Source organism: Phoca vitulina, unplaced genomic scaffold (assembly GCF_004348235.1).
Source record: "Phoca vitulina isolate PV1807 unplaced genomic scaffold, GSC_HSeal_1.0 scaffold8, whole genome shotgun sequence".
In the NCBI taxonomy this organism is placed as follows: domain Eukaryota; kingdom Metazoa; phylum Chordata; class Mammalia; order Carnivora; family Phocidae; genus Phoca; species Phoca vitulina.
In genome coordinates, this window is record NW_022589711.1 from 67,532,924 (window position 1) to 67,545,188 (window position 12,265).

Consider the following 12,265-nt stretch of genomic DNA (forward strand, 5'->3'; position numbering starts at 1 on the left):
AGTGGGCAGATGGTCTGAGGATCCCTTGGATTGCACTGGGAGAGACAGTTCCCCTTCTTGGAGTGCATTTGGGAGAGGTGGCACTGTCTTTCCGGGGACACAAGAGCCAGTGGACACCATTGATTCATTAGCATACGAGCAGAGACACCTGCTGAGGGCAGGTGACCTGGATGCCAGCTTTTTGCTAAGCTTTATCATAAACTCCAAACCCCTGTGCATTCTTGCAACTGTCCTTCTGGGACAAACCAGTACCAGTCACAGTGCAGCAGGACCCTCCACCAGAGGATCAGTGCAGGCCCATGCTGGGCTGGGTCCGTAAAATTTGGAGTTTTGAAACCCAGCCAGCACACCTGAGATAAAACACAGGAGTATTGCACTTGGCAGGCAGGCGGATGGTTCAGACACAGAAAGGCTGAAAACAGGGATCTGAAGCATGCCTGGGACAAATAAGGAGAAATTGTTTGCTCTTCTGTGAGGGTTTCCTGAACAGCAGCAGGCTTGAACTCCCCTCTCCAGGGAAGAAAGCAGGCTGATGCCATACCCACTCCCCCTGCCACACATTAGCACAGATGGACTTCAGTGAGCAGCACAGCACCCCATAGTGGAGGCTTGAGCCACTTACACCAAGCCCTGCCCCACTGTGCTCTGTAGGTGCTTCTGAACTAGGACAAGTGTGCTTGAGAGTCACAGCAGAAGCAGGCCCCTCCCCCCGAAGATACCCCTGCACCCACCAAGTCAACCGACCATAGAGTGCTGCAAAACTTAAGCTGTAGAGAAAATAGGATCTAGCCTCTTTTAACAAGTAGACCAAAACACACTTAGTTAAAACTCACCACACACTGAACAAGGTCCAAACACTCCCCACTACAGGCAAGGAGAAGCTCTCCAGAGGACCGACTTGAGGAAAAAGCAGCCAAAACACAACAGCAGAGTGCACAAAACATACACCAGAAACACCTCCCAAAGGACCAGGCCCTGGACAGTAGAGGACCTCTTCATAATATTGCCATTACTCTCAAAAGCAGGAAACATAACAGGCTTTACTAACACACAGAAGATAGAGACCTAGACAAAATGCCAAGATGGAGGAATTCACTCCAAAAAAGGGACAAGAAGAAGTCATGGCCAGTATTCTAATCAAAACAGATATAGGTAAAATGCCTGAAATGAAATTTAAAACAAAAATCATAAGGATATTAGCTGGGCTTGAGAAAAGCATAGAAAACATGAGAGAGTCCCTTACCACAGAGATAAAAGACCTAAAAACCAGTTAGGCCAAAAAAAAAAAAAAAAAAAATGCTATAACTGAGATACAAAACTGACTGGATGTAATGACTACAAGAATGGAAAAAATCAGAAGAACAAATAAGTGATATAGAAGATAAAATTATGGAAAATAATGAAGCTAAAAGAAGAGGGAAGAAAAATATTGGATCATGAATGTAGAGTTAGGGAACTCAGTGACTCCATAAAGTGTAGTAACATTCATATCATAGGAGTCCCAGAAGAAGAAGAGAGAGAAAAAGGGGCAGAAGGTTTATTGAACAAATTATAGCTGAAAAGTTCCCTAATCTGGGGAAGGAAATACACATCAAAATCTAGGAGAAGGGCGCCTGGGTGGCTCAGTCGTTAAGCGTCTGCCTTCGGCTCAGGTCGTGATCCCAGGGTCCTGGGATCGAGCCCCGCATCGGGCTCCCTGCACCGCGGGGAAGCCTGCTTCTCCCTCTCCTACTCCACCTGCTTGTGTTCCCTCTCTCGCTATGTCTCTCTCTGTCAAATAAATAAATAAAATGTTTAAAAAAAAAAAAAATCTAGGAGACACAGAGAACTCCCATCAAAATCAACAAAAGCAGGCCAACACCAAAACATAGTATAGTAAAATTTGCAAAATAGAGAGATAAGAAAAGAATCCTGAAAACAAGGGAAAAGAAAGTCCTAACCTACAAGGGAAGACACATCAGGTTAGCAGCAGATCTGTCCATAGAAACTTAGCAGGCCAGAAGAGAGAGGCATGATATATTCAATGTGCTGAATGGGAAAAGTATGCAGCCACAAATATTTTATCCAGCAAGGCCATCATTCAGAGTAGAAGGAGAGATAAAGAGTTACCCAGACAAACAAAAGCTGAAGGAGCTTGTTACCACTAAACCAGCCCTGCAAGAAATAATGAAGGGGACTCTTTGAGTGGGAAAGAAAGACCAAACGCAACAAAGACTAAAAGGAACAGAGAAAATCTCCAGAAATAAATACCGACTTTACAGGTAACACAATGGCACTAAATTCAGATCTATCAATTATCACTCTGAATGTAAATGGACTAAATGCTCCAACCAAAAGACATTGGGTATCAGATAAAAAAAACAAGACCCATCTATATGCTGCTTACAAGAGACTCATTTTAGACCTAAGGACACCTTAGGTCTGCAAATTGAAAGTGAGAGGGTGGTGGGACGCCTGGGTGGCTCAGTCGGTTAAGCGGCTGTCTTCGGCTCAGGTCATGATCCCAGGGTCCTGGGATCGAGTCCCACATCAGGCTCCTTGCTCGGCGGGGAGCCTGCTTCTCCCTCTGCCTGCCTCTCCCCCTGCTTGAGTTCTGTCTCTCTGACAAATAAATAAATAAAATCTTTAAAAAAAAAAAAAAGAAAGTGAGAGGGTGGAGAACAATTTATCGTGCTAATGGACATCAAAGGAAAGCCAGAGTAGCCATACTTATATTAGACAAACTAGATTTTAAACAAGACCATAACAAAAAATGAAGAAGGGCACTATATCACAGTGAAGAGGTCAACAAGATCTAAAAATTGTAAATATTTATGCCCCCACTTTGGGGGCACCCAAATACATAAATCAATTAATAACAAACATAAATAAATTCATTGATAACAATACAATATTAGTAAGGGACTTTAACACCCCTCTTTCAGCAATGGACAGATCATCTAAGCAGAAAATCAACAAGGAAACAATGGCTTTAAATGACACACTGGATCAGATGGACTTAACAGATATGTTGAGAACATTTCACCCTAAAGCACCAGAATACATATTCCTTTTTGAGTGCACATGGAACATTCTCCAGAATAGATCACATACGAGGTCACAAATCGAGCCACAACAAGTACAAAAAGATTGAGATCATACCAAGCATATTTTCAGACCATAATGCTATGAAACCTGAAGTCAACCACAAGAAAAAAATTGGAAAGATGACAAATACATGGAGGTTGAAGAACATCCTACTAAAGAATGAATGGGTTGGGCGCCTGGGTGGCTCAGTTGGTTAAGCGACTGCCTTCAGTTCAGGTTATGATCCTGGAGTCCCGGGATGGAGTCCCATATCGGGCTCCCTGCTCAGTAGGGGGTCTGCTTCTCCCTCTGACTCTCTTCCCTCTCGTGCTCTCCGTCTGTCATTCTCTCTCTCAAAATAAATAAGTAAAATCCTTAAAAAAAAAAAAAAAAAAAGAATGAATGGGTTAACCAGGAAATTAAAGAAGAAATAAAAAATACACAGAAGCAAATGAAATGAAAACACGACCGTCCAGAACCTTTGGAATGCAGCAAAAGCGGTCATAAGAGGGAAGTACATAGCAATACAAGCTTACCTCAAGAAGCAAGAAAAGTCTCAAATACACAACCTAATCTTAGACCTAAAGGAGCTAGAAGAGGAATAGCAAAAAAAGCCTAAAGCCAGCTGAAGAAGGGAAATAATAAAGATTAGAACAGAAATAAATGACATAGAAACAACAACAACAAAATAGTAGAACAGATCAATGAAACTAGGAGCTGGTTCTTTGAAAGAATTAATAAATTGATAAACTCTTAGTCAGACTCATCAAAAGAAAAGAGAAGCAACCAAATAAATAAAATCATGAATGAAAGAGGAGAGATCACAAGCAACAGCAAAGAAATATGAACAATTAAAAAAGAATACTATGAAAAATTATATGCCAATAAATTGGGCAATCTGGAAGAAATGGATAAATTCCTAGAAACATATAAACTGCCAAAACTGAAACAGGAAGAAATAGAAAATCAGAACAGCTCCATAACCTGCAAAGAAGTTGAATCAGTAACCAAAAATCTCCCAACAAACAAAAGTCCAGGGCCAGATGGCTTCCCAGGGGAATTCTACCAGACATTTAAAGAAGAGTTAATACCTATTCTTCTCAGGCTGTTCCAAAAAAATAGAAATGGAAAGAAAACTTCTAAACTCATTCCATGAGGCCAGAATTACCTTGATTCCAAAACCAGATAAAGACTCCACTAAAAAGGAGAATTATAGGCCAATATCCCTGATGAACATGGATGCAAAAATTCTCAACATGATACTTACAAGCTGAATCCAACAGTACATTAAAAGAATTATTCACCACAATCAAATGGGACTTATTCCTGGGCTGCAGGGATGGTTCAATATTCACAAATCAATCAACATGATATACCACATTAATGAACAAAAGGATAAGAACCATATGATCCTCTCAAAAGATGCAGAAAAAGCATTTGACAAAGTACAGCATCCTTTCTTTATAAAAACTCCAACAAAGTAGGAGTAGAGGACACATACCTCAATATCATAAAGGCTGTATATGAAAGAGCCACAGCTAATCATTCTCAATGGGGAAAAACTGAGAGCTTTTCCCCTAAGGTCAGGTGCATGACAGGGATGTCCACTCTCACCACTGTTGTTCAACATAGTACAAGTCCTAGCCTCAGCCATCAGACAACAAAAAGAAATAAAAGCGTCCAAACTGGCAAAGAAAAAGTCAAACTTTCACTCTTCACAGATAACATGATACTCTATGTAGAAAACCTGAAAGATCCACCAAAAATTTCTAGAACTGATAAACGAATTCAGCAAAATCACAAGTTACAAAATCAACCCACAGAAATCTGTTGCATTTCTATACACCAATAATGAAGCAGCAGAAAGAGAAATCAAGGAATCAATCCCATTTACAATTGCACCAAAAACCATAAAATACCTAGGAATAAATCTAACCAAACAGGTAAAAGATCTGTACTCTCAAAACTATACAACACTTACGAAAGAAATTGAAGTGGACACAAAGAAATGGAAAAACATTCCATGCTCATGGATTGGAAGAACAAATATTGTTAAAATGTCTATACAAGGAGGGCACGTGTTGTGATGAGCACTGGATGTTATACATAACTAATGAATCATTGAACACTACATCAAAACTAATGATGTATTGTATGATGACTAACTGAACATAATTTTTTAAAAAAGTGTGAATAGACAAGGAAACAAACCATAAGAAACTCTTAACTATAGGGAACAAATTGAAGGTTCCTAGAGGGCAGGTGGGGAGGATGAGGTAACTGGGTGATGGGCATTAAGGAAGGCACTTGATGGAATGAGCACTGCGTGTTATATGCAACTGATGAATCACTAAATTCTACCTCTGAAACTAATAATATACTGTATGTTAAGTAAATTGAATCAAAAAAATTTTTAAGTGTAAAAGAAGTCTGTACTACCTAAAGCAATCTACACATCTAATGCAATCCCTATCAAAATACCACCAGCATTTTTCACAGAGCTAGAACAAACAATCCTAAAATTTGTATGGCATCACAAAAGACCCCAAATAGCCAAAGCAATCTTGAAAAAGTAAAGCAAACCTGGATGCATCACAATTCCGGATTTCAAGCTATGTTACAAAGCTGTAGTGATCAAGGCAGTATGGTACGGGCACAAAAACAGACACACAGATCAATGGAACAGAATGGAAAACCCAGAAACTGTATGATCAACTAATCTTTGACAAAGCAGGAAAGAATATCCCATGGAAAAAAGTCTCTTCAATAAATGGTATTGGAAAAACTGAACAGCTACATGCAAAAGCATGAAACTGGACCACTTTCTTACACCATTCACAAAAATAAATTCAAAATGGATGAAAGACCTAAATGTGACACAGGAAACCAACAAAATCATAGATGATAACATAGGCAGCAACCTCTTTGACATTGGCCATAGGAACTTCTTACTACATATGTCTCCAGAGGCAAGGGAAACAAAAGCAAAAATGAACTATTGGGACTTCATGAAGATAAAAAGCCTCTGCACAGTGAAGGAAACCATCCACAAAACTAAAAGGCAAATGATGGAATGGGAGAAGATATTTGCAAATGACATATCTGATAAAGGACTAGTTTCCAAAATCTATGAAAAGCTTATCAAACTCAACCCCCCCCCCCAAAAATAATCCAGTTAAGAAATGGGCAGAAGACCCGAATAGACATTTTTCCAAAGACATTCAGATGGCTAACAGACACATGAAAAGATGCTCAACATCACTCATCATCAGGGAAATACAAATCAAAACCATGATAAGATACCACCTCACACCACTCAGAATGGCTAAAATTAACAACACATGAAACAATAGTTGTTGGTGTGGATGTGCAGAAAGGGGAACCCTCCTACACTGTTGGTGGGAATGCAAACTGGTGCAGCCACTCTGGAAAACAGTATGAAGGTTCCTCAAAAATTTAAAAATAGAACTACCTTATGACCCAGCAATTGCACTACTAGGTATTCACCCAAAAGATACAAAAATACATATTCAAAGGGGTACATACACCCCAATGTTTATAGCAGCATTATCAACAATAGCCAAACTATGGAAAGAGCCCAAATGTCCATCGATTGATGAATAGATGCAGAAAAAGTGGCATACACACACACACACACACACACACACACACACACACACACGATGGCATATTACTCAGCCATCGAAAAGAGTTCTTGCCATTTGCAAAGAAGTGGATGGAGCTAGACTGTATCACGCTAAGCGAAATAAGTCAGCCAGAGAAAGACAAATACCGTATGATTTTACTCCTATGTGGAATTTAAGAAACAAAACAGATGAACTTGGGGCGGGGGAGGGAAAGAGGGAAGCAAACCTAAGAGACTCTTAACTATAGAGAACAAACTGAGAGTTGCTGGTGGGGAGGTGGGTGGGGGATGGGCTAAATGGGTGAAGGGTATTTCTCCACTGTTAGGGGGAAAAGTTGGGAAGTTGGGGAGGTTTTCACAATGGCTCTTCTTTCTCTTGCCCCGGCAATTCCATGTAGGGGCTTTCTCGGATTTCCTCCTGTGAGAACCTGGCAGTGCTCCTCAGGAAAACCTTGCAAGTGTGTGGGGTCTTCCTATGACTATGACTTTGGGAGGCCTTTCACTCTCATGCTAGCATGCACTAAGCCTCCAGCAATTTCTCAAAGATATTGTTGAAATGTTCTTACCAGCTTATGGACTCCATTGGCTTCTATTCCAGGGAAACAAATCTTTGCTGATTTATCTCTCTGGATGCATCTGACTGTAGTTTACATGGTGGATATTTGCCCTGTGTTCCCCACATTCTCTGATGTGTCCAAACCCCACCCCAAGTAACTTCTTCTTTTAATGGTTATTTTTCATTATACTTTTAAATAAATTCATAGCATTAAATATCTGGTTACAAAAGTAATTCATTTTCATTGAAGACTTTAGAAAATACAAACACAAAAAGGAAAATAAAAATCAACCACAAATTCCACATGCAGATACAACAACAGATATATTTTGATATCTATACTGCTAGGAGTTTTTGAAAGTTTTTAAAAACATTAATTCATTTATGTAACATCAAGATACACTTTCAATTTCCCCTTGGCCTTGGCAAATGCAGAAAATCTCCTTGGAGCAGATGCCTGGAACCACTGTCCTAGCATCAAATGACCTCATTTGGTTGTGCAAATTGGTCCCAATGGCTGAACCTAGGCATCTCACCTTGGGGGCTTAGACATGGTGCACCCTCCCCCTCCCCTACCCCCTCCCCAAGCCTGTGCTGGGGACTATGTAACTGTGAGCAGCCAACAGAGGGCAGTGATGCTCCAGTCTGTGCAGGACAATGTTTAAAGAACCAGTTAAAGTGGCAGTGGGGACAATGGCAAGCCCAATGTGGGTCCTCTTAGGGTACTGGTCACACTTTCCATTTCTCTCTCTGCCTGGGGTTTTGGAAAATACATAAGGGGAGAAGGCCTTAAGAAGGAGATCCTGGACTTCCTGATAATGAGAGCATTGGGGTCTTAAACAAATAATTAAAAAGCAAAGCTTTGTTATCAATTTTCTCCTAAGATTAAATAGGTCAGATGCCTTTCTTTTTACAAACTTTACTTCCATTATTTTTTTAAACATTTCTAAAGACTTCTAAAAATTAAAACTATGTCTGGATTAATACAAGCTTCTCTGATTTTATAAATTCATTCAAGAGGTTAAGAAAAAGAAATCAGGATAAAGGAGAATAGGAGTCTGGTGGTATACTAATTTAGAGACCTGACATGCTCATGTATGGTCAATCTCAACTTTTTCCTCCTGGGTCCATTCATTCTGAATGCCAGTCTCCTAACTGGGATCCAGAAATTTCTTGTCCTCACTCCCAGGCTCTGTTTCAGAAATGCCTACCAACAGGGTGAGCAGGAATAGAGGAAGGGGAAACACTCCACACTAATGTTCCCCACTAGAGTCCATATTATTTAGTTTGCAAGCTAGGCTACTGTAACAAAGGCACCAAGAAAGCTCCAATAAGATAATAGTTTATTCCCTGCTCATGTAAACAGTCCAGAAGTTAAGCAGGCAGTCTTGGCCTTGTAATCATCTCTGTCATGTTCAACTCATGGCTTACAGCTCTGCATGTAACTCAGGGAAGATGCTCCAATGCTTGCATTTTCCAACCAGTGGAAACGGGAGCCTATGCCCAATTATTTTTAGTAAGAGACTCAGAGTACTTGTTTTTTACCTCTCCTTAGACAAAACTCTGTCAGCCACCCTTAACTGCAAAATATCTGGACACTATAATCTTTAGTTGGGCAGATATATAGCCACTTAAAGCTTTATTTCATGGAAAGAAGAGGAGGATAATAACAACTAGAAATCTGCTATAGATCTCAACAGAGTCCCAGGCTTCACCAACACCCAGTTGCTTATTCATATCAATTATACTTCAGACTTGAAGTGTAAGAAAAGAAAGAGTAGAAAATGGCAGTAAAGTCATGATGTTCCTTCTGTTATCTTTTTATCTCTTTTGTATGTATTAGATGAAGTAATACATAAAAAGTATTCTGAAGGTTTCCATAGCGGGGATGCTATATATTATAGCTATTTTGTATCAATAGTATTAGTAGTATCAATATTGTAGTAGGTTGAATTATGGTCCCTAGATATTCATTTCCACATCTTTGTAGGAAGATTGTATAGTCCTATAGTTGCTACAGTTACAACTGTGATCTGTGCGATACCTCCATGGGAAGAGTATACGTAGCTACCACATTCATACTATGCTTGATCATGTGACATGTGATATGTGCCACATCTAAGCAGAAACTTTGAGAACGATATGACAACAGCGTCTCCCAAATAGGGGCTCAGACTCACATCCAACTCATAATGACCCACAGTTGACATGAAATCCAAGTGACTAATAAACCTTTGTTGTTTGTTTTAAGCTATGGGAATTGTGGGATCATCTCTTATCCCAAGGCAAAGCTGAAAAATATGAACATTCTGGAGCTTTAGAATACAGTATAGGGAAGGGTGAGGTAGAAATAGTGTAGAACAAGATAATGAGTAGAGAGACAGTGTAGAATAAAAGAGAAGAGCACCAAAGATCATCAATATGTAAGGAATGCAGAAAGGTAACAAATACTGCAAAGGAGACAGAGAATGAATGGGCTGAAAAATAGGAGGAGGATCAGAATGAACATCAAAACGCTCTTCATGGGAGCTGACTAGTCAGTCTTTTGTCACAACAACATAAACACCTCTAATTATTACAGTAAGGGAAAGATTTGTTTAGGAGGACTTAGGTGCATACAAAACTATTGAAAGGGGTAGAGTCAGAGAAGGCCCCTACCTCAGGGAAGCAGGAAGTTTCCACTGTTGCTTGAATTAGGACTGTCAGGAATTGCAAATAATCACAGCTATCTACATGTTTGCAGAAGGCTTTGCATATACCCACTGATTTCACAGGAAGAATCATCGATTTTTGCTCCTTTTCTGTCTTTCAAACCTTGAGCAAATTCTCTTTATCAGAATGTAAATTACTTCAGAACTCTGGTGGAAACGGAATTTGAGAAACACAGGCCCTGGAGTTCCTAGTCACAGCACTAGAGCGAAAAGAATAAAAAGGAGAGGTGATGAATATTTGTTGGCAAAAACCAAAAACAACAAAATAAAACAATTTCTAGCACAAAAACCAATGGAGAATAGGATTTGAGAAAAAGAAAAGTGCCACTGTAGCCAAATAATCTGAAGAAATGAAATATGATATGAAATGGAAGGTGGCCATTAGAATTATGAACTTGACAAGGGAGGTAATTGGAAATTTTTTCCAAAATAATTGTAGTGAGAAGTTACACATGGAAGTCTTATTTCAGGTATTCAATTCTACTTTTTAAGAACTTTGGATAAGGACAGAAACAAAAGAGGTGGCAAGTTCCAGGTAATGCAGGATCAAGAAAAAATAATTTTAAGATGGTAGAGACTCATTCATGTTTCAGGCATAAAGGAAATAATAAGTAAAGAAGGAAGAGTTGAAGTCACCAGTGAGAGAGAAAAACTAATGTAGCAAGTTTCAGAAGAAAATGTATGAGCATAGGAATCAGATCATAAGTAGTAAGTTAATGTGGAAGAGAAGGAGGGATGCCAACAACTTCTAAGGCTTAAGGGGAGGAGATAAAGAGAGGTATAATTACAGATAGCCTTAAAGTTAAGAAAAAGAGAGTTTAAGGAATTTATGCACAAGTGATGTCTCTTTTCTCAATAAAAAGGAGGATATGGTTATAAGCCTATTATGTGAACAAAGTTGAAAAATGGATAATTCACAGTGCTGGTGAGGACATTTAAAAATTGGAATCTTAACACCTTATTGGGAGAGGAATATAAATAATCTATTTTTCCAGTTACAATATGCCAATTTGGATCAAGACCCTTATGTAATTTAAATATAAGTTGGCCTCTTTGTCAATCTCTGCTCTTACCCCGAATCTACATTGAAGCCAGTCTAGCAGTCTTCTAGTGAAACCAAAAAAGTCAACAAACTAATTCTAAAAGCATGGATTAAAAAAAAAAAAAAAAATCACATTCACACTGAAAACAATTCCTCCAAATTTGCTGTCTTGGGAAAGGCCAGGGGAGTTCTGAGACTAATCGTTTAATGCCTCTTAGATCTATCACAAATCTTGGAGATTTATAAATATAAAGGAAAGGAAAGTCACATAGTGTTGACTGCTACCTCCCCCTACCATGCTAGAGTCCTCCATCTGTCTCAAGTTCAAGGGATGGTATATCATTCTCAGATGTCCAAGACAACATCTTCCCTCCATGTTAATAAGCAGATTGTCCAGACAGTTATGAACTCTAGAATTTGATGGGCAGCATACCTAGTGGATGCCGAAATTGACCTGAGAATTTTTCCCTTACCATCAGACAAGTTCATAGCTCTGCTTAAAGGGCTGTGTGGGACAGACTTTTAAAAAAAACAATCAGGGCGCCTGGGTGGCTCAGTTGGTTGGGCGACTGCCTTCGGCTCAGGTCTTGATCCCGGAGTCCCGGGATCGAGTCCCGCATTGGGCTCCCTGCTCAGCAGCGAGTCTGCTCCTCCCTCTGACCCTACCCCCTCTTATGCTCTCTCTCGCTCACTCTCTCTCAAATAAGTAAAAAATAAAATCTTTTTAAAAAAAATAAAAAAATAAAAAAACAATCATAACAAAGTGCTTACTCTATGTCAGGAACTATCCCAACTACTTTACATGTGTTTAACTCAGGCATTTCTAAAAATAACCCATTGAGATATTTACTATTATGATCTACATTCTATAGATGAGGAAATTACTCCATAGAAATGTTAAGTAACTTGCCCAAAATTGTATAGATAAGAAATGCTAGAGACTGACTTAAAAAGAAAATGAGAAAACTTTCATTATTGATATTTTAAATAACACTCAAAAAAACAACATAGTGAACCCCTATGTACCATTCACTTTACTTCAAGAACTGCAGAATTTTGACTGCTCTTGTTCTATTTACCCCTACCATTAACATTTCCCTTCCCTTTCCTTCCCTTCCCTTCCTCTCTTTCCTTTTCCTCTTTTTCTTTCTTTCTTTCTTCTTTCTTTCTTTCTTTCTTTCTTTCTTTCTTTCTTTCTTTCTTTCTTTCTTTCTTTCTTTCTTTCTTTCTTTCTTTCTTTCTTT